Here is a 25471-nt window from a genome sequence, read left to right as displayed (position 1 = left end):
CGTAGGACAAATTTGCTACGTTAGAGAAAATTCAAAAACCTTCCTATCTTATTATATAGATATTTTATTATTATTATTATTATTATTATTATTATTATTATTATTATTATTATTATATATATATTCTTGGTGAATGTTTCATTGTAAATTTCTTATTTTTGCCTCTCATTCACATGTACTACTGCTCTTACCTACAGGCACAGTACCCAGTGCAAGTGAGAGATACAATTTTCACCTGCATTATATGAATTTATAATTACTTTTCCCATTTGCCATTTATATATGAAATTCTCCTCGTATATTATGAAGTATCTCAATAATTATTTTTTAGAAACACATAAATTGATATCACAACATGACATTGAATTCATATGGATGGACAATAATTTCATAAGTGAATCCCACTAACAAATTCTGTAAAATTTTATTTATTTCATTTATTCTGATAAGTCTAGAAATATAAAACTCAAAATATGACACAAAATGATATGAACGGACAAGATTAATGAAAAGTGAGTGAGTCACTAACAAACAATTACATAAGAAAGTACAAGAAATTTAAAAGAATTCATCACTTATATGCAAGTGTAACAATCATCAATGAAGTTGTTGCCATCACGGACAAACACAAAACAATCAAATCACCTCCCACTATGCAATAGCATATCTTCCACCATGCTATCAACCCCAGTTGTTGTTGTGTTGCTTATATAAACTCCAACTGCATATCCAATTGATGCCTCACCAAGCATGTTCTCAGTCTCTGCATAATTCAAACTATTTTTAGATATCTTTTTCCAGATCAACCCCTTCAGTTCCATCACTACTTCCTTCATATAAGGCCTTTCCTCGCCTTTTACTGTCAAGCATCTCTTTGCACGATTAGCAACTTCTTTGAGCTCCTCAGTGTTTCCTTCAATTACCATGTGTTCATCAATAATTTGGTTCAAGCAATCATCGTTCATACAAGTAATAAAATACATAGCCAGATTTATCTCATCTTCTGGCCTGTTGAATGACAATGCCTTCTTTCCAGTGATTAACTCTACAAGGACTACTCCAAAGCTATAAACATCACTTTTCTCAGTTAGCTAGCTTGTGAGCATGTATTCAGGGTCTAAGCATCCAAGAGTTCCTTTCACCACTGTGGCTAATTGATTTTGGTCGAGTGGAACCAACCTTGATGCTCCAATGTCCGACACTTTTGCAGTGTAATTATCATCTAAGAGTATATTTGTAGACTTAACATCTCTATGGATGATAGAAATCAACGCTGCAGAGTGCAAATATGACAGTACTCCAGCAGTTTCTACGGCTATTTGCAAACGATTTTATCATGATATATTAGATGCCTTGCCTTGATTATGTATATGCTCAAAGAGAGTGCCATTGGTGATGAATTCATAGGCAAGTAAAGGGACTTGAGTTTCCAAACAACAACCTAAGAGTTTGACCACATTCCTGTGATTGATCTGTGAAAGCACGACCAACTCATTGATGAATTGCTCTATTTGACTTTCATCCACCATTTGGGATTTCTTGATAGCCACTATCTTGTTTTCTGGTAGAATTCCCTTGTAAACTATTCCAAAACCTCCTTGGCCAGCAATTCTACTCTCATCATAGTTGTTGGTAGCCTACTTGAGCTCTTTTGAAGTGAAGATTTTAATCAATTCCTGTGTCATTTTGTCTTGTCTAGAGAGTTATTGTCGTAACATCAATCCACCATTCTGCCTAAAGAATTGTTCTCTAAGCTTGATGAGCTTTCTTTTCCTAAAAATCCAGTACTACCAAAAGCTACTCGCCAAAACAATCGTTCCACCAATGGCGAAACCTGCATTTCAAATTATGCATTTTTTTTATAACAAAGACTGTATCTGGAAAATATTTTGGTTTAAAAGAATCAATATGAAGGATTGCAAGAATTTTGGTGGAGAGGTATGAACAAGGATGTAGCCGTGTTTGTGTCAAAATGCCTTACTTGTCAACAAGTGAAGGTCGAGAATCAGGGGTCAGTGGGTTTGTTACAACCTTTGCCTATAGCCAAGTGGAAGTGGGAGCATGCCACGATGGATTTTGTTTTGGGCCTTCCGAGGACTCAACGGAGTAGTGATGCCATTTGGGTAGTAGTTGACTAGTTAACCAAGTCTGCGCACTTTTTACCTATGCGCGTGGGTGATTCGGTAGATTATCTTGCCGACCTGTACATTAGGGACATAGTGAGGTCACATGGGGTCCCTGTGATGCTTGTTTCGGATAGAGATTTGCGTTTCACTGCTCAGTTGTGGCAGAGCTTGTAGAGTGCCTTGGGCACTAAATTGACCTTTGGCACTGAGTACCACCCTCAAACTGACAGGCAGTCCGAGTGTACTATTCAAATCCTTGAGGATCGAGGTTGCGTCATTGACTTCAAGGGATCGTGGGAGAGGCATTTTCCCTTAGTGGAATTTTATTATAATAATAGCATCCAATCGAGTATTGGCATGACACCGTTTGAGGCCTTGTATGGCCGACCGTGTAGATCTTCGGTGTGTTGGGTTGAGGTGGGTGATGTACCTTTGTTGGGGCCGGAGTTGGTTCGGGAAATGACGGAGAAAGTGTCACTTATCCGTAAAAGTTTAGTTACGCCTCAAAGTCGCTAAAAAAGTTACGCCAACCATAGGAGGAGACCTTTGTCTTTTAAGGTGGGAGATCATGTCTTTTCGAAGATATCACCTAGGTAGGGTTTAATGAGATTTGGGAAGAGTGGGAAGTTGTCCCCTCAATTTATTTGGCCTTTTGAGATCCTTGAGTGGATCGGAGAGGTAGCTTACCGTTTGGCATTACCGCCATAGCTTTACGGGGTTCGTGATGTGTTTTATATTAGCATGCTTTGGAAGTATGAGCCGGATCCATTGCACGTATTGGATTGGATCGACTTAGAGGAAGATGAGGATGCCTTGTTTGAGGAGAGACCGGTGAGAGTCTTGGATACACGGGACCAAGTTTTATGAGGCAAGACAATCTCTTTGGTTAAGGTATTGTGGAAACATCACGAAGTTGAGGAAGCAACTTGGGAATGTGAATTGGAAGTCCGAGAGAAATATCCAGACTTATTTGTTGGTGTTTGAATATATGTTGAGATTTTGATTATGCTAATGAAATGTAAAAACATTGTATATGTTTTAAAACACAAGAACATCGTATATGTCATGGGGTGTTTGGAAACATCGATTCAATATAAGCATTGTATATGTTTTGAGAATATGGAATATCGTGTGTGTTGTATCATTTTTGGAAGCATTATATATGCTGTGTAAATTTTGAAAACTTGGATTTTGATTTAAACATTGTAAATGTTTTGGGAAAATTGTAAATTGTACTTTCAATATTGGAACTCGTGTATCGAGTTGATGAAAATGGATGGCCGGAGAGTGGGTCATGGTGCTAAAATTTTTATATTAACATTGTATGGATGGTTTAATACTGATTTTGAACTTGATTCAAAATTTCAGGAACAAAATTCCTTAAGGGGGGAGCTTATAGCGTTTCTGGTTTAGGCTCGACCCATTTTATATTTTGGACTCGGATTTCATAGCCTCGTATGGTTGTTCATGTCTTTTCCCCCTTATTCTTCCTTAAATTTGGTTGTTGGATTGTATTGGCCTTGTTTAGATTAGGTTGGTTGTTTGATTTTCGAACCTTTGTTGTCCAGATTTTTGCCCCTCCGCTCAAGCGGCACTTCTTGCGCTCAGGTGGGCTTTGCAAACTCTCAGTATTTTTGCAGACCTACAAAATACTGGAGGAGTGTATTCTATGCTCGAGCAGCATTTCTTACGCTCCAGCAGGTGGATGCTCGAGCGGCCAATCTTGAGCTCGAGCGATGACCTTCGTCTGCAAAACTTCTGAAAATGTGTATTTTGTGCTCGAGCTTCACTTTTTACGCTCGAGCGGACTGCGTGTACATCAGTCCGTGAAGACGACTTTTTAGTTCACTTTTTCATCCCTCTCTCTCTCTCTGAAACTTTCCAAAAACCTAGATCTTGAGACTCTCTCTCTAAAACTCACCTTCTCTCTACATTTGTACCTAGATCCATTGGGATCTTCACCCCAGTGCCTTTAAGAAAAAGGTAAAGCGTCTTAAGAGCTCCATTTTGATTAGAGTAGAAGTTGGTTTCGACATCTTTGAAGTTTCTCTCTTGTTGTTTTGGTCTTCTGAGCTTGAGATAGAGATTTTCTACACCTTCTTATGATTTTTAACTTAGTTATTGGTTGTTGTGCAATAATGGTGGATTTTGGGAGTATTTTGGACAAACCTAGGGTTTGAGATGAAAAATCAAAAGAGGGGTTTCTAGTGAAGGTAATATAAATAGTCATGGGGTTTGAAAATGAGGTTATATTGGGTTACAATAGTTGATTTTGGCCTTTGGGTTGATATTGGGAAAAAAGGGAGTTCGCCCTAAAATGGTTTAAATATTTATTTTGTATAAATAAATGGAATTGGTGTTGTAAAGATGAAATTGGATGAATATTGATATAAATGGTGGAGTTCGAAATATATTTCACCTCATACCCATGGAAATTTGAATAAATTATCTGTCATGAGATTGAATGTTTGTTTAGAAATATTTGTATTGGGCTATCGGTGGAGGATATATATGCTTGTTGTAGAAATTGATGAGGATTAGGTAAATTAAAACTAATCTTTTGTTGATTGCCATTGAATATGACTAAGTTTTAAATAAATTGTATATGTATGATTGTTTGGGAGGAGAAAGAGGATGTAATCAATTGTTTGGGAGGAGATAGAGGATGAACTCCATTGAACTAAGGTGGCCTGTGTGTCCTGGGTGAAAAGTCCCAAAACCTCGCGTATACATGGGTGTCGATCCCATGGACGAAATTTTTGTAAAATGGCAAATTGAAGTGCTTGTGTGATGATTGTGTTAATTTGGGAACCACTGAGTTATAGTCTCAGATAGGTTGTTTGAAAGATAATGAAATTGGCTCATAAATTAAGATGAAGTGATTTACCTTAAACTGATGAGAAAGAAAAAGGATTGAGATATGAACTTTGGTACTTTATGACTATACAGAATATGAATGTTTTACTATTGGCATTGTAAATGCATCTTGTGCTTATATCTTCGTTAAATCTCATAGATTGTGTTAGATTGTTCTTACTGGGTTTTGGTTCACCCTATTTAGGGAAAACCATTTTCAAGTGTTGGTGATATACCTCTACCAAGGCAATAGCTTGGAGGGACATTTGGGAGCAAGAGCTTCTTTCTTTTGTTGTATTCTTTTTGTGTAGCCAAGGGCTTTAATTGTATTGAGCTAGGCTCACTTTTGTTGTAACCAAGCAATGACTTGGAAAGATGTAAGCCTATAGGACATATGATTATCTATTTAGTTTTCAGTTCTTTTATCATTGCAACACATGTTGTAGATTCAAGATGAATAGTTTGTGAATATATATCGCATGTGTTATCTTTTTTATATGGACTCTGATGAATGAAAGTATATTATTTCAATTATCTTTCCACTTATGGGTTGAAATCATTGTATTATTTTGGGGGCATTGCATATGCATTGTGTTATATGTGTTTATATCTGTTTGACGTAGGCAGATCTGTCTGTGTTTCTGTGTCATTATGCGAATTGAAGGTCTTATCAGCATCTGATCACCAAATTGATTTGGTTTATGTGTTATTTGGAATTTTTAGAATTTTATGATAGGTTTGATTGAAATTCGATTCAAAACCAATTAATTAGAATAAAATAATGCTAACTAATTATTCTTAACTCAAACTTATTAATGTAACCTAATTAAGCCTATATAAGGCACAATTGACTCTAGATTATGTTAGGCACTAGCATTTCATTATCTTCTTGAACTCAAAACGTGAGAGAGAGAGAGAGAGAGAGAGAGAGAGAGAGAGAGAGAGAGAGAGAAGCCTAGAAAGGGTTGAATTCAAGGAAGAAAAGAAGAATTCTAGGGAATTCAAGGGTTTGGACTTAGAAACTCAAGGATTAAGCCTTTAGAGCTCACTTTGGAAAGCCTAGGTAAGAATTCAACCCTTAGATTATATAATTATGTTATCAAGGACATGAACTCTAGGGAATTAAGCTGAGTAATACAAGAATTGAGCTTATGAAATAGGAAGGAAGATCATATCATGCATGCATGCTTTTTCCTCACATTTTTAGTTTGAATTTCAAACAAATCTCACATGCATGTGTCTATCTTGGCTTTGTTTTAAGAATTTATCAAGTTTCTCATCATCTTACCTCATTTGATCATGTTTTGGAAGGTTTGAGTTCATGACAAGTCATGCATGTTATGCTTTGAAAGTTTTAAGTTGAATTTTGGACAATTGATTTACTTTTGGGCCTTGATTTTGCGAAATGATCCTTAATTCTTGATGTTTTACAAGTTTAGACATGTTTTCTCAAGTTTTGAGCCCAAATGATGTGTTTTAAAGCTTTGACATTGAGTTTTACATCTTGAACATCAATCTGGAAATTTCAAAATTTTGTATTATCGCTCGAGCGATAGAACCTGTGCTCGAGCGACCACTCTTTGTTTCACATTTTCGCTTGAGCGACCAAAATTTGACTCGACCATAAAATTCATGCTCCCAGTACTTTTGTAGATATGAGCATCTGCTCGAGCGAGGGAACCTGCGCTCGAGGGACCGTGCCTGTTTTTGAACCTTGGCTTAAGCAACCAGAATTGCGCTTGAGCATAAAATGAGAGCTCCCAGAAGTTTTATAGAATTTTGTAGTCTACTCGAGTGACCAAACTTGCGCTCGAGCGAAGATTCTGTTTTCAGAAATTTAAATAAGTGTTACAACACATATTTTGATATCCTCATTATATCCTAGGCATTCATAAGCCTTAATTGAGACATAATAATGAGGATAAGGAGTATAAACACACCGAGATAGAAAAGAAATGAGTTTAAGTGTTTTCCAGATATGTGTTTCAATGTGTATCTGCTATGTGTTTGTGTAGGTCACGCGCATTAGCCGTTTGGTTTGTTTGATGCATCTGATATGCTATTAGAGCCATCTGTGAGTAATAACTCTGTAAAGTTATGTTTGACTTTAATTATTTTTTGATGATATGAAATGATCAGTTTTTCTAAAATGCTATGCTTTGTATGAATGAATGATTGTCTAAATTTTTTAAATATATTTGTAGCATCCTTAGCATCATATGATATGCGTCCCTTTATGGGTCATCGGAATGCCTTTATGACCGTCCCTTTTTGGGTCATCGGAATGCCTTTATGGCCGTCCCTTTACAAGTCATCGGAAACGTCTCTGTGCACATGAGTCATTAAAATGCCTATATGGCCGTCTCTTTATGGGTCATCGGATTTGTTAGTGCTAATAGATGTACCACGTATGATCATATGGAATATGTGAACTCTGAATACGAATATGAATGTGAATTTGTTTCTGATTTGAATTCTGATTTCTGAATCTGCTATGGACATCATTCATTAAAGCCTTTACCCTGTTATTATTCATTGGGCTCCAGCTCACCGTATTATTTATGTATTTAGGTGATCAGAAGAGGGACCAGGCCCAATGAGGTTTGCCTAGAGATCTGTTTAAGTCAGCCAATTGGTGTGTCTCCCGAGGAGATTCCGAAATGTTTTGTGACCAAGTTTTGTGAACATGATGCAAGTTTAAGTTATTTTCTTTTGTTTGTTTGGACAGTTTCTTTGGATTTATCTGCATCTATGGTGATGTAAGGCTGACACTCTGATGACGTCACATATGTTTATAAATATAAGTTTTAAATTTCCTGATCTATGTATGTCTACACAGCTCTATGGACATTGTGTAATTATATTTACTTTCGCTAGCCCCTGTATTTTGTCTAATTTGTTTAGAGGCCTTTGGTGATCCCAGGATTACTGGCCGATTATGGCACTAAACCTATAGGGGCGGGTTTGAGTCATAACAATCATCCAATCCAATTACAGACTAGATACAAGCCACACCCTTGAAATAATATGATATGTATCATTTGAGTCAGTTAAGATAAATTTGTAAAAATTATTAATTTATATAACATTACTCTATTAAAAACTATAAATATTCTTTTAAGTTACTTGAGTATGAAAGGATGTGAGTCCAATTGGGGAGGTAGGTCATACGTAAATTCTTCCAAATCTATATATTATATAAGTAAGACGGGGTTTTTAGTGAGAAATCTCCTAAGAGTTCCAAACTCTTATTTTAAAATTATTGATTTTTTAATTTACAACATAGATTATAAAAAGCTATTGGCTGATTTATTTATTTAATTATTTTAGAAATAATAATTATCTCTTAATTTATGGATTTCAAATGAAAAAAAAAAAACAAAAATATTTCATAATATCTCCATCATATCTCTTTTACCAATTTCCAAAAGAAAGTATTAAAACATGCTTTCATTCTCTATCTCCAAAAAATTAGATAATATTTTTCAAAAGAATTGTGAGTATTTATCTATATCTTATTGGGAAAATTAATAAAATATCCCTCTGCAACTTTGTGTAGTAGGAGAGGTCCAAGATATTTTTTTTATTAGCTAAGATCCCTCGATGAAATTTGTCTATGATCATATCAGAGAAATTTCAAAATTTCTCTGTGAAATCATTGAAATTTCTCTATGTCAGAGCCGAAATTTCTTTCAGTTGGGCAAAATTTCTCCGAGTCAGGCGAAATTTCCTTAAGTCGAATTTTTATTTTTTTTGGTGAAAATGTTTAGGGACCTTAACTACTATGAAAATATTGTATGTCATTTATTTTATAAAATCTTAAAATCAGGGACCTTAAAAAAATTTCTCCCATCTTATATAATATATTATAATATGACAAACAAAAAGAAAAAAAAAATCAGATATACAACAAACAGATAAAATTAATAAATTTGATTTCTATTTATTTAGTTAAAATCTTTCATTTGCCTCTCAATATCCAGCTTTAAATTTTAAAAATCTTAGAAGTCTATAACAAATCTAATTTCAAAATTTCTCTGTGAAATAAGAGAAATTTCTCTATGTCGGGGCCGAAATTTCTCTAAGTCAGGTGAAATTTCTCTGAGCCAAATTTTCTCTATGAAAATGTTGAGGGACCTTAACGACTTTGAAAATTTTGTATGTTATTTATCTTAGAAAATATTAATATTACGGGCCTTGAAAAAAAATTCCCCTATCTTATTATATCTTGTATATTATATTATAACATAACCAAAAAAAATAAATAAATAATTAAAAATCAGATATACAAACAGATAAAGTTAATAAATTTGATTTCTATTTATTTAGTTAAAATCTTTCTTTTGCCTCTCAATATCTTATTTTAAATTTTAGAAATCTTTAAAGTCTATCTAAACAAATCTAATTTGAAAATATCTCTCACTATCATACTTTAAATCAATAAAACTCACATGTCTATCATTTATATAAGTCATATCATAATTTACCTAAATAATAATAATTAAAAACAAATAAAAATCACAAATAAATTAAATAAAAAAAAAATAGAAACTCATAACTCTATCTTAAATAAATTTAAAAAAGAAAAACAAATAGAAACAACACAAAAATAAAGAAGATAAGAATTTAGATATGAATATCAAAAGATATGATAATATCTAAATTTGAATTATGATTTAGTAATGTAACTATCTAATTTTTTGATGTATATCTATCAAGAGTTTAAATCACTTGATGGGATAAATTAATCAATTTTAAAGTCTTATTGAAAGAATAATTTGATTAGTCATTCCAACTCCTAGACTTCGCGGGTACTGCCAGAGGAGTTGATGAATTGGGCTGAGCAAGGTCTAAGGTGTTAGAGGTAACATCCTGCCACTCCATAAATTTATTTATTTTTTAGTTTTAATTTTTTCCTTGTGTGATTCTTTTTCTTTATTGTTAGTTTTAGTTTTAGTGAGGTTTTTGTGTTTATTTACAAATTTGTCTGGTGGAGAAGAATTATTGATGATGGTTGCAACCGAAATATCTATGCATGTTCTATGCTAACAATTTTGATTGGATTTTGTTTTCTTCAATGAAGACCACAAAATTACATTAAAAAAAATAGGTATCGAATTTTTTATTTTTTTATTTTATAAAAAATGTGAAAATTTATTGGGAATTCAAGATTTTTACTATAACATTAGATTTTTGTATAACTATGAAAATTTGGAACTTTTAAATATCATTATGTTCTTTATTTTTATCCTCTTTCTATCACATTGTACCGTTACTGCTATTTGTTTGTTTGTTAATTGTAATTCAATTAATTGAAAATGAAAGCTTAGTACAACTTATCATATATATTATAGTTAATTTGTTACCACTATAGTTGTATTTAATAGCATAATATATAGGAATAATCTCTAAATATAATTTATATTTTTTTAATGTGATTAAAATAGTCCATCTTAAATAGTATATAGCGGAGTTACATGGCTTCTTTTATCCCCAAAAAATCTAATCAATTTTTTTGTACTTTTTAATTTTTTAAATTGAAATATCAGTTGTCTATGTCCACAAAAAAATAAAAAATAAAAAAAAAATTGATAAACATATATCCAAAAACTACACATTTCTTTTTTCTTTTTTTTTCTTTTCATTTTACTTTTTTTTTTTTTTTCAATAGATAGGATATTTACAAATAAAAAATGTTTGATACCTCCAAAGTTTTTCCATAATCCAACCTATAATGATGTGGTCATAAATGTCAGTTTTTATACAAATCTAAGAAGAGAATTAATTAAATTATACATTTCAACTAACTACATATTCAAACTTTCACTATTTCAAGATGCTATTTCAATATAATTCCAATTAAGAGAATCTCCAACCCTTAACATTTTTTTTTATCAAATTATAATTTGATACAAATTTTAAAAAGATGAAGCATTGAAAATTATTTTTTTTCATCAAAACTGAAGAACAGAAAAAAAAAAAAAAAATTGGATAAGAATGAAAGTTATTTTAAAAATTGATAAAAATTTAATAAAAACGTTAAAGTAATTTATATCAAATCAAATTTTTTATTCAAATTTAAAATCGAATTACATAAATTTTTTTTAAAAAAATGGTGAAATGTTAGAAATACTTTGCAACCTTCATATTCTTAAAAATTAGAAATTTGTGTGCGTATTACATTCATATTGTATTTTTAGTTATGAAATTGAAATAAAAAGAAATGTAACTTAAATTATTGGCTTAATAATAAGGAATTTTTTTTTAAGGTCCTGATATTAAAATTTTATAGTATAAAGGACACTCAATATTTCCATAATATCTAAGGTTTCTCAAATTGATCTAGAAAAAATTCAATTCAGAGAATTTCTCTAGTCCAAACCAGAAAAAATTCAATGCAAATCAGAGAATATCTTTGGTCCAAACCACAGAAATTCAATCAAAATCATAGAAAATTCAATCTAAATCATAGAATTTATCAGGACTAAACGAGAGAACATTCAATTCAAGCTAGTGAAAATTCAATCCAACTCAGAGAATTTCTCTGGTCCAAACTAGAGAAATTTAATCAAAATCATAGAAAATTCAATCTAAATCAGAGAAATTAAAACACAAGTCAGAGTACGTAAAACTCAAAATTTCAGTTTCCTATGTTTTTTTCTGCTTTCTAGGCAACCAAAGAGATGATATACACAAGGAAAAAGGTATTTGATTGAGTTTGATACACATATAAAGATTCAATTTTGCAATTAAATTCAGGTACTCACAGTTTCTCTTGCTTTTTCACCTTCTTGCTCTTCTTTTCCTTCTTACTTTTACTCTTGCTCTTCAAATTTGTCACAACTTCATCTTCTTGCAACGGCAATGAAGAATGATCAACCATTGATTATGAGTCGTTCCGTTGGCCGGAGCTACAAGCTCGTAGCATTGCTTTCTTGACGATTTTGAAGCTCAGATCTTCGTTGGCTTCTTCATCGTTGCTACTACTGTTCAGTACGATACTGAGAGGAGAGAAATGAGCAGAGAGATAGATGAATGTGTATAAAGAGAGAGGGTTTGGTTTGGATAGAATGAAGATCGGGGAGAGGGACTCAAATTTCTCTGATCTAATATATGGGTGTGGGTTTAGAGATTTTAAACATCAAAAAATAATATTATGGATATCTTTCATTACTAAAATTGGGAGAGGGACCTTAGACTAATTTTTTCTTAAAAATATAAGCACCATATCAATTATTGTTAAATATCATTTCACTTCACATTTAATAATAAAATAGTATATTTGTCTTAATTTTAACTATTAAATTTGTATATTTTCATAACAAAAAGAGGTATGTCATACCTCATTTAATCAGGTTTAATTTTTTTTATACAAATTATCAAAATTGCAGTAAATAGATTTATATTTATATTTTAATTTTTTTAAACTAATAATTTAAAAAGTTATAAATATAAAAATTAACTTATAAATTTCACGTGTAGCACAAGAACAAAATATTGAATTATTTCAAGATAATTATAATATATATATTTTTAATTTATAAAGTCCCGTGCATGGCACGATTTACCACTAGTTCATTAATTATGTGAATTAGGTGTTGTAATTTATTTATTTTACTTTTGACATGTATGGCATTATCATTACCAGTGACATATATATATACATACCAATCACAATTTGAAGCACAAAAACTGGATCAGCAGTGCAACGTGTTCCGTCTGTTATGCCATCACCGTGGCATCTATTGGGGGCAAGACCACGTATAATTCCCAGGTGGCCCCAATCAAGTACAATCGGCACCATTTCTGGTTTAAAATCGTAAAGGTAAGTTGTGGAGAAATTAAACGCACCATCTTCAACAACAAAGGCATAGCTGCAGGGATTGAAGTCCGTTATATTCGCATGTTTGGAGAAGCTTTTTGCAGAAATATAGAGCTGGCAGCAACCTATTCCAGAGCAAGGTCCATCATTAGGAACGCTGTTGATGCTGCTACATTGTGATCGACATCCAGTTGCTACCAAAGAACAGTTTTTATCGAAGCCGTTTGGTAATAGGTTACCAGACTGGTCATAACAATGACGGGATATGTAATTCATGATGCGTAACTCACCCTCCTCAAGCGATGTATTTGTAACATGGACATCAGTGTCCCATAAATATGGCTGGGAATCACTACAATTAATGAAACAATTATCATTCAGAGAACAATTCGCTTCCACGTCGAATGGGTATGAGATGTCTAAATTCCCACCACGGTTCGTGCAGCCAAGATTTTTCAGCTCTTGTTCTGTTGCTGCTGCAATTGTTGCTGCTCCTAATGACAATACCACCACCACTACTAGTTGTACTAGTACTAGCATCATGATTATAAGAAATTGAGAGAGATTGAGAGAGCAAATATTAGCTCTATATTTTTGATGTGTATTGCAACCAAATGGAACCTCCATTATATAGGAGATGTTTTACAAGACAAAATGATGAAGCCACCGAAAAGAAAAGAAAGCATCTATAGCATCTATCTGTGCAACAACTAGCAACAACTAATCACTACATATAATATCTATTATAATATTAAGCTAGGCTAGCAACAACTAATATCTACATAGCAACAACTAATAGCTACATATAATATCTACTATAATATTAAGCTAGGCTAGCAACAACTAATATCTACATATAATATTAACATCCCCCCTCAAACTCAAGGAGGACAAACATCAACCAACTTGAGTTTGGAGACAAGGTCAACGAAGCGACCAGGAGAATGAGCTTTGGTGCAGATATCAGCAGGTTGATCAACAGAAGAGATCGGGTGGAGATGGACAGTACCATGAGTAACGTGTTGCCGAATAAAATGGCAGTCAATCTCAATGTGCTTGGTGCGAGCATGAAAAACATCATTGTGAGCAATTTGAAGAGCACTGTGATTGTCACAAAAGAGGGCAGTAGTGCCAGAGGGAGTAACACCCATGTCAGCAAGAAGCCAACGAAGCCAGAGAAGCTCCTGAGTAGTATCAGCAAGGGCACGGTATTCGGCTTCGGTACTAGAACGAGCAGTAAGAGATTGTTTCTTACTGCGCCAAGAAATAAGAGAATCACCCAAAAAAAAGCAAAACCCAGTAGTAGAGCGGCGGTCAGTAGGATCGCCAGCCCAATCAGCATCAGAGAAAGCACGAAGCTGGAGAGAGGAGCGGGCGGAATAATGAATACCATGAAACATGGTGCCTTTGAGATAGCGAATGATACGAATTAATGCAGCATAATGTGTGGTACGAGGAGCCGACATAAACTGGCTGACAATATGGACGGCATAGGCAATATCAGGACGAGTAACAGTGAGATAGACAAGACTGCCAACCAGCCGACATACGGTGAAGATGACTCAGAAGCTGATATTGGTGAGCAAGACCGGTAGTCTGATAACGTTCTTGCAAAAAATCCCAGATGGCCTTGGCTGGAGAGGAAGCAGACTCAAGTTGGAACCTACCAAACTGAAGGCTGATGGATGTAATAGAAGTATTGCGAAGCCAGGTGATGATCTGATAGTTTTTACTATCCCAATCTTCTAGTCGGTCGATATATTTGGCAGCAGAGTCCGTGGCAGCGGATTCCGTGGTTGCTGGGACTGGTTTGCACACATCCCCAGTAATGATACGCCAAAGTTTCTTGCCTTTGAGGAAGCCAGACATGGCTTGTGCCCAAAGGACATAATTAGTCCCGTCAAGAATAACGGAAATAGGGTGATTAGAGGAATCCGGGCGATCCATGAGGGAAAAATAGCACAATGGCGGTAGAATTTGAAAAAACCGAGGTTACCAGTGAATTGAAATTGGTGGCGTTGGAATCGTCCGGAGGTTACCAGTGAATTGAAATTGGTGGCGTTGGAATCGTCCGGAGGAGACGAAGGCTCTGGTGTGGTGAAAAATGTATTTCAGAGATGGACGAAAAAAAAGGGATACAGATGAAATGCAATCTGCAGAAAAAAAAAAAAAATTGTTGGAAGAAGAGGCTAGGCAGAAAACCTGTGCTTTGATACCATATAAGAAATTGAGAGAGATTGAGAGAGCAAATATTAGCTCTATATTTTTGATGTGTATTGCAACCAAATGGAACCTCCATTATATAGGAGATGTTTTACAAGACAAAATGATGAAGCCACCGAAAAGAAAAGAAAGCATCTATAGCATCTATCTGTGCAACAACTAGCAACAACTAATAACTACATATAATATCTATTATAATATTAAGCTAGGCTAGCAACAACTAATATCTACATAGCAACAACTAATAGCTACATATAATATCTACTATAATATTAAGCTAGGCTAGCAACAACTAATATCTACATATAATATTAACAATGATGATGGGTTGTAGTTGCAATTGCATTCCTTGCGAGGAAGCCATGGCTATGTTTCTTGGAAAAACGTTTTTCTATATTCAAAATTCATATATAATTGTCAATTTGAAACATTTCTAGGCAATCACGAAGTAAAAGTATTCCAAATCAATCAAAGTAAATCAATGCAAAATGGACAACCTAACTTATTGAACTGATCTGCAACTAGTCTGACAACTGTATGGATGGTATTCACATAATAATAAATTAAAAATTAAAAACTAAAAAATCCAAATTAACTTTTTCGGTTGTATCAATGTAGTCTTGTAGTTCCTATAGAATTAATTTTTCCATATAATATTTTCTATTATATTGTAGTTCCTATCGTAATAATTTTGCCCTATAATATTTTATATTATGTTGATTAATTTCATATATGTTGATTAAAAGAGTCTATATATGTCGATTAATTTCAATTAAATTTTTAAAAAGGTATTATCAATTTGACTAAATTGACACAATATATAAAATATTTAAGGGTAAATTGATACTCAGACTGACTTTGCTTGGTTGAGTTTTTAGAATCTATTTGTGAAATATTTTCAAAAAATTACATACTAGTTTAGACAAAAATAAACACTAAAACAATCATCTTTTATTTTTTTAAAATTATTTTCATCCCATTGATTTTTTTACCAAACTAGCTTTAAAAAATAAAAAATAAAAAATAAAAACAAATTCTCAAAACTTAACCGAACAGAGCTTGTTCATGATACCAAGCACTACCAGAGAGGGTACAAAACAAACAGAGTAGTCATGCAAAACGAAGCAGCAAAATCCAAATATATATAAAGCAAAGCTCTCTACAACCAACAAAAGCAAGAGTGGGGGTGGGACTACTCCAAGCCAAGAAAACAACATTAAAGTTTTGTTTTTTGTTTTTGTTTTTTTCCTTCTTTTTTCTTAAGGTAGGCCTCTGTTACTATTCAATTGATCAAATTTTGGTGTTTTTGCATCCCATTTGCGTGACATCTTCGTGGGTTTGATTTGCTTTAGGTTGTATTGCATGATCTCTCTCTAGTACTATCATTATTTGGTTTCTAAAAGCATTTTGTTCTATGGTGTGCATATCGAACCTCGCACTAGATGAAGTGGATCGGAGCTTTTCCGACTAAATTGGATTATCCAGGAACCAATGGCCTGCAAAATAGAGACATAGTCAGGACTGCTCAACCGGGGTTGGCCAAAAAAAACCCTCTGGTGTGGGAATGAGTTGTAATGCCTCGAAATAATTCACATTAACCGAACTCATAATAGTGACACAATTGATCAATAATCTCATATCTTCTATTCATATTATCTTTGATCATTACAAAAGATGACATGTGCAACATATATTCATAAATCCTATATTCTGAATCTACAGCATATGACACTGATACAAGAGTAAAAAGGAAACTAAAATCAAATAAGAAATGCCCTAATAGCTTACAAGTTTCCAAGACGATACTCGGTTACAACAAAATGAGTTTAAACTCAATGCAAGTAAAGCCCCGAGGCTTGAACAAAATATTTACACAAAGAAACCCCAAAAAGGAAGCCTTAAGCTCCGAGTCCTCCCAAGTTGAGTCCTTGGTGGAGGCATATCATTAGCACCTGAAAATTGTTTTTCACACAGGATGAGTCAAAGCCTAGTAGAGATACTCTAACACAGTATATGAATCTTAGCAAAATTATAAGCTAATGCACATGCATGCCATTTGTCAAACATTCCTCGTTTTTTATCTCAAAACGATGTAATGCGAGATTATATATCAATTCATGAAAGTAATCCTTTTTAAACAGAAAATAAGGCAGTGGATACAAAACACTGGGAATATCTATGTACGCGTCTTCCAGTAGGCTATACAAGCTCTACCAAACCTTTTTACCGGTACTAACCGGAAGGATCGAGACCTAACTGTGCGGGTTTCTAAACTTTCACCAAGGACACACAGGCCAACATCATAACCACAACCACACCCCCTAACCAGATTCACCAAGGTATGCACCCATTTTTCTTTAAAATGGATACATTTACAATGTTCAATGTGTAATGATGCTTAATGCACAATAGATGAGAAATTAGTTTCAATTTAACCTAATCCTTATGCAATGTCTACAACAATCAAGACTATCATCCACCGATAGCCCAAAATAGGTAATTTTATTTAATAGTTAATTTCCAAATCAATAGATACATTTTAATCAATTACATTGGAAGTGATACTACATATCCAACTCCACCATCATTATCAACATAACCATTAATCCAATTTCACAATTCCAAATATCTAAAATTAGGGCCAAAATCTCTTTTTCTTTCAAAATAAATTTTAAGAAAAGATTTCCATCATTTCAAAAGAACTTATCCATAACTATATTTCTACAACCCTTTTCAAGAATCAATTTGGAAAACCCCTCTTTTGATTTCAAACCAAACCCTAAGTTTTACCAAAAGTTCCCAAATAACTAACCCGTTTCAAAAAGCAAATAACTTAGCTAAAAATCATATAAAATAGTCAAAAAAATCCCTACCTCAAAGTAGAAGACACGAAGAAAAGATGGGTAGAATTTGACGGTATCAAAAACACTAGATGCTTCGATTAAAATGAAACCCTCGACGTGCTCAACGTTTTTCTTCTAAGGGCTAGGATGAGGAAACTCACGGATTAAGAGTATTTGGTGCAAGATATAACGATTATGGTTTAAACCCAACCCTTTTATTGCTTTGGGATCCGATTACCATGTATTTAACCGTTGTCCAACTCATTTCCATCTTGCTGTTTGTTGGGTTTTGCTCTTAGAAGGTTTGGTTGTGTTTGAAAAAGGTTGGGAGGTTAGTTTTTCAAAGTGTTGTTGCCCAGGATTTTACTTGTTCACTCAAGCGGTCTTTTACAATCTGTAAAGCTACTGAGAGTTTTATAACTGCGCTCAAGCGACACTTCTTGCACTCGAGCAAACTTTTACAGGTCTAAACTACTGGGAGGGGGTCATTGTGCACTTGAGCGGTGGTTTTGGTCACTTGAGTGGTGACACTTACCGTATCTATTCGTTTGAGTGATGTTTTGGTCACTCGAGCGGTCTGCGCGTATATCAGTCTAAAAGGCAGCCTGTTTGGATCACTTTTTCATCCATTTCTATCTCTGAACATTTCAAAACCCTATATCTACTCCCCATCTCTTTAGTTCTTGAGCTTTTGAACCAAATACTCTCAATCCGTGCATTTCCTCACCCTAGTCCTTTGGAATAAAAGATAGAGCACGTCGAAGGCTTCGTTCTAGCCAGAGAAGTTTGTGTTTTTGGCTCCGTCGAGTTCTACTTCTTGTTTCCTTTGACCTTTTCCTTTGAGGTAGGAATTTCTTCAACTTTGTATATGATTTTTAGCGTAGTTATTTATCTTTTTGAAGGGGTTACTTATTTGGGTAATTTTGGTAAAACCTAGGGTCTGGTTTGAAATCAAAAGAGGGGTTTTCCAAAAATTAATTCTTGAAAATTGTTGGGGAAGAATGGTTATGAATGATTTGGGTTGAGATGATGGAAATATTTTCTTAAAATTTATTTTGTGAGAAAATGTGGTTTTTCCCTAATCATGAATATTTGGAAATTGTGAAAGGAAATGGGGAAATGATGTTGGATATTGTGAAATTGGAATTAAGTTTATGTTAATGATGATGGTGGAGTTGGATATGTATTATGACTCCCATTGTAATTGATGAAGTTGTATATTTTGAATTAAATTTATCTATGGAATAGAAATTTCTGTTTTGGGCTATCAGTGGAGGATAGTCTTGATTGTTGTAGACGTTGCATGAGGATTAGGTTCAATTGAAACTAATTTCTCATCCATTGTGCATTGAGCATCATTATACATTGAAATTTGTAAATGTGTTGGTTTTTGAGAAAAATGCCGTGGTGAATTTGGTTAGGGGGTGTGGTTGTGATTTTATTATGTTGGCCTGTGTGTCCTTGGTGAAAGTCTAGAAACTCACAGGATTAGGTGTTGAACCTTCCAGTTAGTACTGGTAAAATGGCTTTGGTAGTGCTTGTATAGCCCACTGGCAGATACGTACCTAGAGATTCCTAGTGTGTTGTATCCATTGCCCTATTTTCTTTATAAAAAGATTATTTTCATGAATTGATATATATAATCTGGCATTGCATTGTTTTGAGATGAAAAAATGAGAAATGTTTGGAAAATGGCATGCATTGTGCATTCACCTTATAATTTTGCTAAGATTCATATACCCTGTTAGAGTATCTCTGCTAGGTCGGCTCACACTATATGGAAACAACTTTCAGGTGCTGATGATATGTCTCTGCCAAGGACATAGTTTGGGAGGACTCGGAGCTTAAGACATCACTTTTTGTTTCTTGATGTAAATATTTTTGTTCAAGCCTAGGCCTTTACTTGAATTGAGTTTAAACTCATTTTGTTGTAATCAAGCATCGTCTTGAAAAGTTGTAAGCCATTATGGCTTCACTTTATTTGATTTTAATTACTTCTACTTTTGTATCAATGACATATGCTATAGATTCAGATTCTAGGATTGTGAATATATATTGCATATGCCACTTTTGTAATGATCCAAGTTTTAATGAATAGAAGATATGAGACTGTCGATCTAGGGTAACACTGTTATGTAATGGGTTAATGTTATTTATTTTGGAGCATTATAACTCGGTATCAGAGTTACCGAATTTGAATATTTTGGGAACATGGTAAGTGGTTGTTACCACAAATGGGTTCTCTTGTTGGATAGGATTAGAAGTAGAGTATAGAATTTAATTTCGTAGATATTGAATGGGTCAACGAGTTTATAGAAGTCTTCTTAGAAAAGTACGTGATCACTACTATTTCTAATTGAAACTTTGGCAATGTCACGGAACGATCATTATCTAGAAAGTAAATTCGTTTGTGTTTAGGTAGTTATGTACTTAAGTGGAGTGAATTAATTGTTGTCCGCTACATTAGGACATGAATTAGCTTCGGTACATTTGTGAATGTGCTAATCCGTGGTGTTACCTTTATTAGGATGTCAAGACGTGGACATGGTGGTAGTAGGCGTGGTAGGCCTAGATAGCAACAGGTGGTGTTATCGGATGAAATTTTGGCGCAAGAGGAAGGAGTTGGTCAGGCCAACGTGGACAAGCTAGTGGGTTAGCAAGCCATGGGCGCTTTGGCCTGGGAAATGGCTATTGCTTTGCTGAAGTCGATGGACAATCTCAGGGCTAAGAATCAAGTCCAGGCCCATGCCATTGAGACAAACAAGGCCGTACTTTTTGAAGAAGGAGTTCTTTTGGTCGAATCTGGATGAGTTTTTGGGGGACTAGAAGGAACCATTGAAGGCCGATGAGTGGCTAGAGCAGATGGTGAAAACGTTCGAGATGCTTGACATTGAAGACAATGGCTTGAGAGTGGCCTTGATATCCGTCCAGATAAAGGGAGTGGTAAAAGTATGCACGTGGGCACGTTGGAATGACTTGGGAGGCCTTTGTAAACGCCTTCCAACACAAGTTCTTACCTCCCACTGCTAGGGAGAAGCTGAGAGATCAGTTCTTAAAGCTCAAGTAACTGAACACACATGTGGCCAAGTTTAAGGCAGCTTTCACTAAGCTCTCTAGATTTGCACAGGAGTTGGTGTCGTTGGAGGAATGCTGTTTTGTGGATTTTGAGAAGAGACTAAGGACCAGGCTCCTTTTCAAGGTGGCTGGGTCTATGATTAGGGATTACAGTCGTCTTATTGAGGTGGTGACTCACTTGGAGACCGTGAATCATGCAGAGGAGGAGAGGAAGAGGGGCTCCAAGCAGAGGAGTCAAGAGGTTCGAGGGGAGACTTAGGACAACAAGAGGCAGAGAGATTCCACCCCACAGCAATCCCAGGCAGCACAGTTTAGATCCACTTTTCCTGTACCAAGTTCTAGTTCATGGAGAGGTAGTTAGGGTGGGATTACTTGCTTTAAGTGTGGCTAGCTGGGCCACAAGTCTCTAGTTTGCCTGCAGAGGAGGAGGGCTACAGTCATCACCGCCAGCGACTAGTTCTCAGAGCTAGAGTCAGGAGAGAGGGCAGCTGCCTACCTGTTATCAGTGTAGGTAGTCAGGGCACTTGAGGAGGTTTTGCCCTCAAGCAAGTGGCACACCTAGTGCGTCTGGTTCGAGACAGGCATAGAGCCATCAGCCTTCTCAATCAGTGCAGGTCTCAAGGGCCATGTAGGGAGCCTCTTCTGCTCAGTCAATTTACTAGTCTTATGCTCCGAGGGGTGTGCAAGTGGAACAGAGACCTACCGGACGTGTGTATGCTGTATGCTGTTACTACGCCAAATTAGTTTCCAGTACCCTCTATTTTGATACATACCTTCTTGTTGTATAATTCTATTACTAATGTGTTTATTGATACTGGTGCATCTCATTCTTTCATTTCATTCAGTTTTGGGGTTAGAGGTGGATCAGTCAGCATCGGTGCTTAGGATAGAGTGTCCAGTTGGGGGTAACGTTGACTTAAACAGGGGATGTTATGGTTGTGAGATAGATGTTGCCGAACATCGACTTTCTTTTGCATTTGTGTTGCTAGACATGTCGGGCTCTAATGTCATTTTAGGCACAAATTGGCTATCCTCGTATCGTGCTGTTATAAATTGTTACTGTTAGAGAGTTATGGTATCACTACAAGAAAATGCATTTTTGCCGACCATTTTTAGCCACCAAAAATAATTTAGTCGCCAAAAGTCACGGAATTGGCTACCAAAAATAATATTAGTCGGCAAAAGTCAACTTTTTAGCTACTAATTTTTTTTAGTAGGGGAATGTTGATTATTGGCGACTAAAAAAAATTTAGTAGCTAAAAATATTACAATTGACGACTAAAAAATTTTTTAGTAGCTAAACATATCACAATTGGCAACTAAAAGAATTTTTAGTCGCCAAAGATCTACTTTTGGCTACTAAATAGTTTGGTAGCCGAATGAAAGTAAAAAAATTATTTTTGATCTTAAACATATTTTCACTGACTAAATTACGTTTTAGTCGCCAAAGACCTACTTTTGGCTACTAAATTGTTTGGTAGCCGAATGAAAATAAAAAAATTATTTTTGATCTTTGGCGACCAACATTTTGGTCGCCAAAAACATATTTTCACCGACTAAATTACTTTTTAGTTGCCAAAGATCTACTTTTGGCTACTAAATAGTTTGGTAGCTGAATGAAAATAACAAAATTATTTTTCATCTTTGGCGACCAAAATTTTGGTCGCCAAAAACATATTTTCACCGACTAAATTACCTTTTAGTCGCCAAAGACCTACTTTTGGCTACTAAATTGTTTGGTAGCCGAATGAAAATAAAAAAATTATTTTTGATCTTTGGCGACCAACATTTTGGTCATCAAAAACATATTTTCACCGACTAAATTACTTTTTAGTCGCCAAAGACCTACTTTTGGCTACTAAATATTTTGGTAGCCGATTGTTTAATAATGGTAAAGTGTTCCTTTAGGTAATGGTAATTTCTGTAGGGTTGTAATGAAAAATTAATATTATTAAAATGTAATATTATTAAAATGTAATGAATATTTTTAAAATGTAATAATTTATCATTTAAATAAATTTTTCAATATTATTACCAGTAATGAAAGACAAACTATTATTACCAGTAAAATGTAATGAACAAAATTCACAAATAAAAGACAAAATATCCCAATTATTTATCATTTTAATAAAATTTTCAATATTATTACTAGTACTAATGAAATAATCATTTCACAGACACAAAACATATATTTAAAAAGTTTTAAAAAAAATTCATTATCAAAACGAGGGGTAAGTGTGTAAAAAAAATTCACTCATGACTTATGAGTAAATAAATCTGATTTGTAAGACTTATTTATATTATTTTAGATTTTAAAATTTTTCTTAATTTTTTAATAATTAATTTTTTCAACTTTTTAAATTATTTTTACGTTATACACAATTAACAATACTCAAACACTATTGTTAATTTAAATTTGACGGATTTATAAAAGTAATTGGTGACTAAAAAATTTTGTCGGTCATGGTGAATATATATATATATATATATTTGGTTTCGATCTGCCAACACAACAGACAGAAGCCCAGCCTCCGCATGCGTAAAAAAATTTGTAGTTTGCTGCTATTGTTTCCAGTTCTATAAATTCAAACCTATACCCTAATCTCTGGTTCTCTCTATAGATATTTGTAGATCTATTTATATGATTGTCCATTTTTGAGGTTCTAATTTTTAAGTTTTTGTTTATTTTTCTTGGTTTATTGAATTCTTCGAACCTAGACCCTTAACTGGCTTTGTGTGTAATATTTTCATCAAAACTTCATGAGATTTTGGGATATCTATACACAAAAATATAATATTTTCATATTTGGTGTAATTTTAAATTATTTTTAAATTCATACTTTCTAAATATTTCTAAATTTTGTAATTTTTTTTCACAAACTGAGTCATAAAACTCTAATAAAGTAAAAAGTATAAACAATAGATAAAATTAAAAAATATTAATTTAACAAGCCTGATCTATTTTTCACATCTCTAAAAAAATTAGCAGCAAATATAAGTCTATCAAAATTTTATATTAATTTGAAAGTCCCTCTCAAATTGGGGATTCCCCCCAAAATTTTGCCCTAACCCTTCTCCGTTTCTCATCTCATTAATAGCGCCTCTCTCTCTCTCTCTTTAGCGTCCTTTTCCCGCTCCGTCTCCCTCTCCCTCACCGCCGGCAACCGGAGCACCGATTCACCTCCTTCTCGCCCACTGCTCGCCCCACCATTGACGCTGCAACCCAAAACCCCACCAGCTCGCTCTATCACCAGTCCAGCTCGTCACTGTCCAACTCATTGTCAACGCCGGTTGTTACCTGTGGTGTCTTGCCGCTATGCTGCAACACCCCCAGCTTTATCGTGAGTCTTGGCTTTGGCTCTCTTGGTTTTCTCTTGCTCTGCTCCCTTCCTCATCATTGCTCTAGATCTGTGAGTAAGTATTTGAAGCCCTCTTTCTTGAACTTTACATATTTACTCAGAAATAATTCTTGATCTTACGAAATCCCTGCTTTGATACACTTTGAATTTGTGAACTCTGGTGGTAATTTTGATTTCAGTCTTGAGGCTTGCAAACAATCTTGAACTAGTGCTCTGTTGAATCTTGATAGACTTGCTGCAATGAATCTTAATCATGTGCATGTTGAAGACCACAGAATTGTTGCAATTTGTCATTGTTGATGTTCGAGAGGATGAATTTCTTGAATCTTGTATACTTGACAATGAACTTCAAATCCTTGAACTTTATGAATTTGTTGCTTCCTCAAATCTTGAAAATGATGTTCAACCTTTTTGGTGAGTGTAGAAGATTATATTAGACATGTTGTGGCTACAATATGTGAATGTTCAATTTGAGGAAGCAACAAAGGACCTTAGTGAAATGGTTCAATTATGCACAACAAAGAATGAAATGCATTAATGAGGTGTTAATTTAAATGAAATGGATTGTTTTTGCCTTTAATATACTTTTTTTGGTTAGGAAGTTGATTGAACAAGAAAACTGGTGCTGAACAGGATTTCACTTGTTTCCTGCTAGATCTTCAAGCAAAAAAAATGACTCTTGCCCATTTTCAATTTGGACCACGTTGAGAAATAATAAGAAATTGAAATAAGGCTGCTAATGTATAGAAGTTGTCAAGTGAAGCTATGAATTGGTTTCCAATAAAGTTAAATGTTCTTTTTATTTTCTCTGCCCTTTTTTCTTGCTTGAAATTTCAATGACAGATAGTTGAAACAGGGGATTTTTCCCACGTCTAGCTCTTGAAATGAAATGACAGATAGTTGAAACAGTTTAGCTCTGCTTCTACTTAGGGTATTATGTTGTTCAACTTGATCCTTTGTTCTATCTTCCATTTGTTAGTGACTGTAGTATGTATGATTTAAAATCTGTTTGTATATATAAAATCTGTTTGTGTGTATACATAAATTTGGTTGTATAATTCTGTTCGTATGTATATAAATATGTTTTTATATATGAATATTGTTATAATTTTGTTTCCCTATAAATTATTAACTTTGTTTTATCATTGTTATAATTTGTGGGGATGA

The 25471-nt window shown here is 34.3% G+C and overlaps 1 pseudogene; it reads right to left on the bottom strand.

Moving 5' to 3' along the window:
* Nucleotides 1-641: 641 nt before the first annotated feature.
* Nucleotides 642-13347, bottom strand: LOC145821955 (putative wall-associated receptor kinase-like 16 pseudogene; annotated as a pseudogene).
* Nucleotides 13348-25471: the final 12124 nt, after the last annotated feature.

Source organism: Camellia sinensis, chromosome 3, assembly GCF_055761805.1.
Source record: "Camellia sinensis isolate YWXY chromosome 3, ASM5576180v1, whole genome shotgun sequence".
NCBI lineage: Eukaryota > Viridiplantae > Streptophyta > Magnoliopsida > Ericales > Theaceae > Camellia > Camellia sinensis.
Note: the sequence above shows the minus strand (reverse complement) of the source record. Positions and strands in the feature narration are given on the sequence as shown.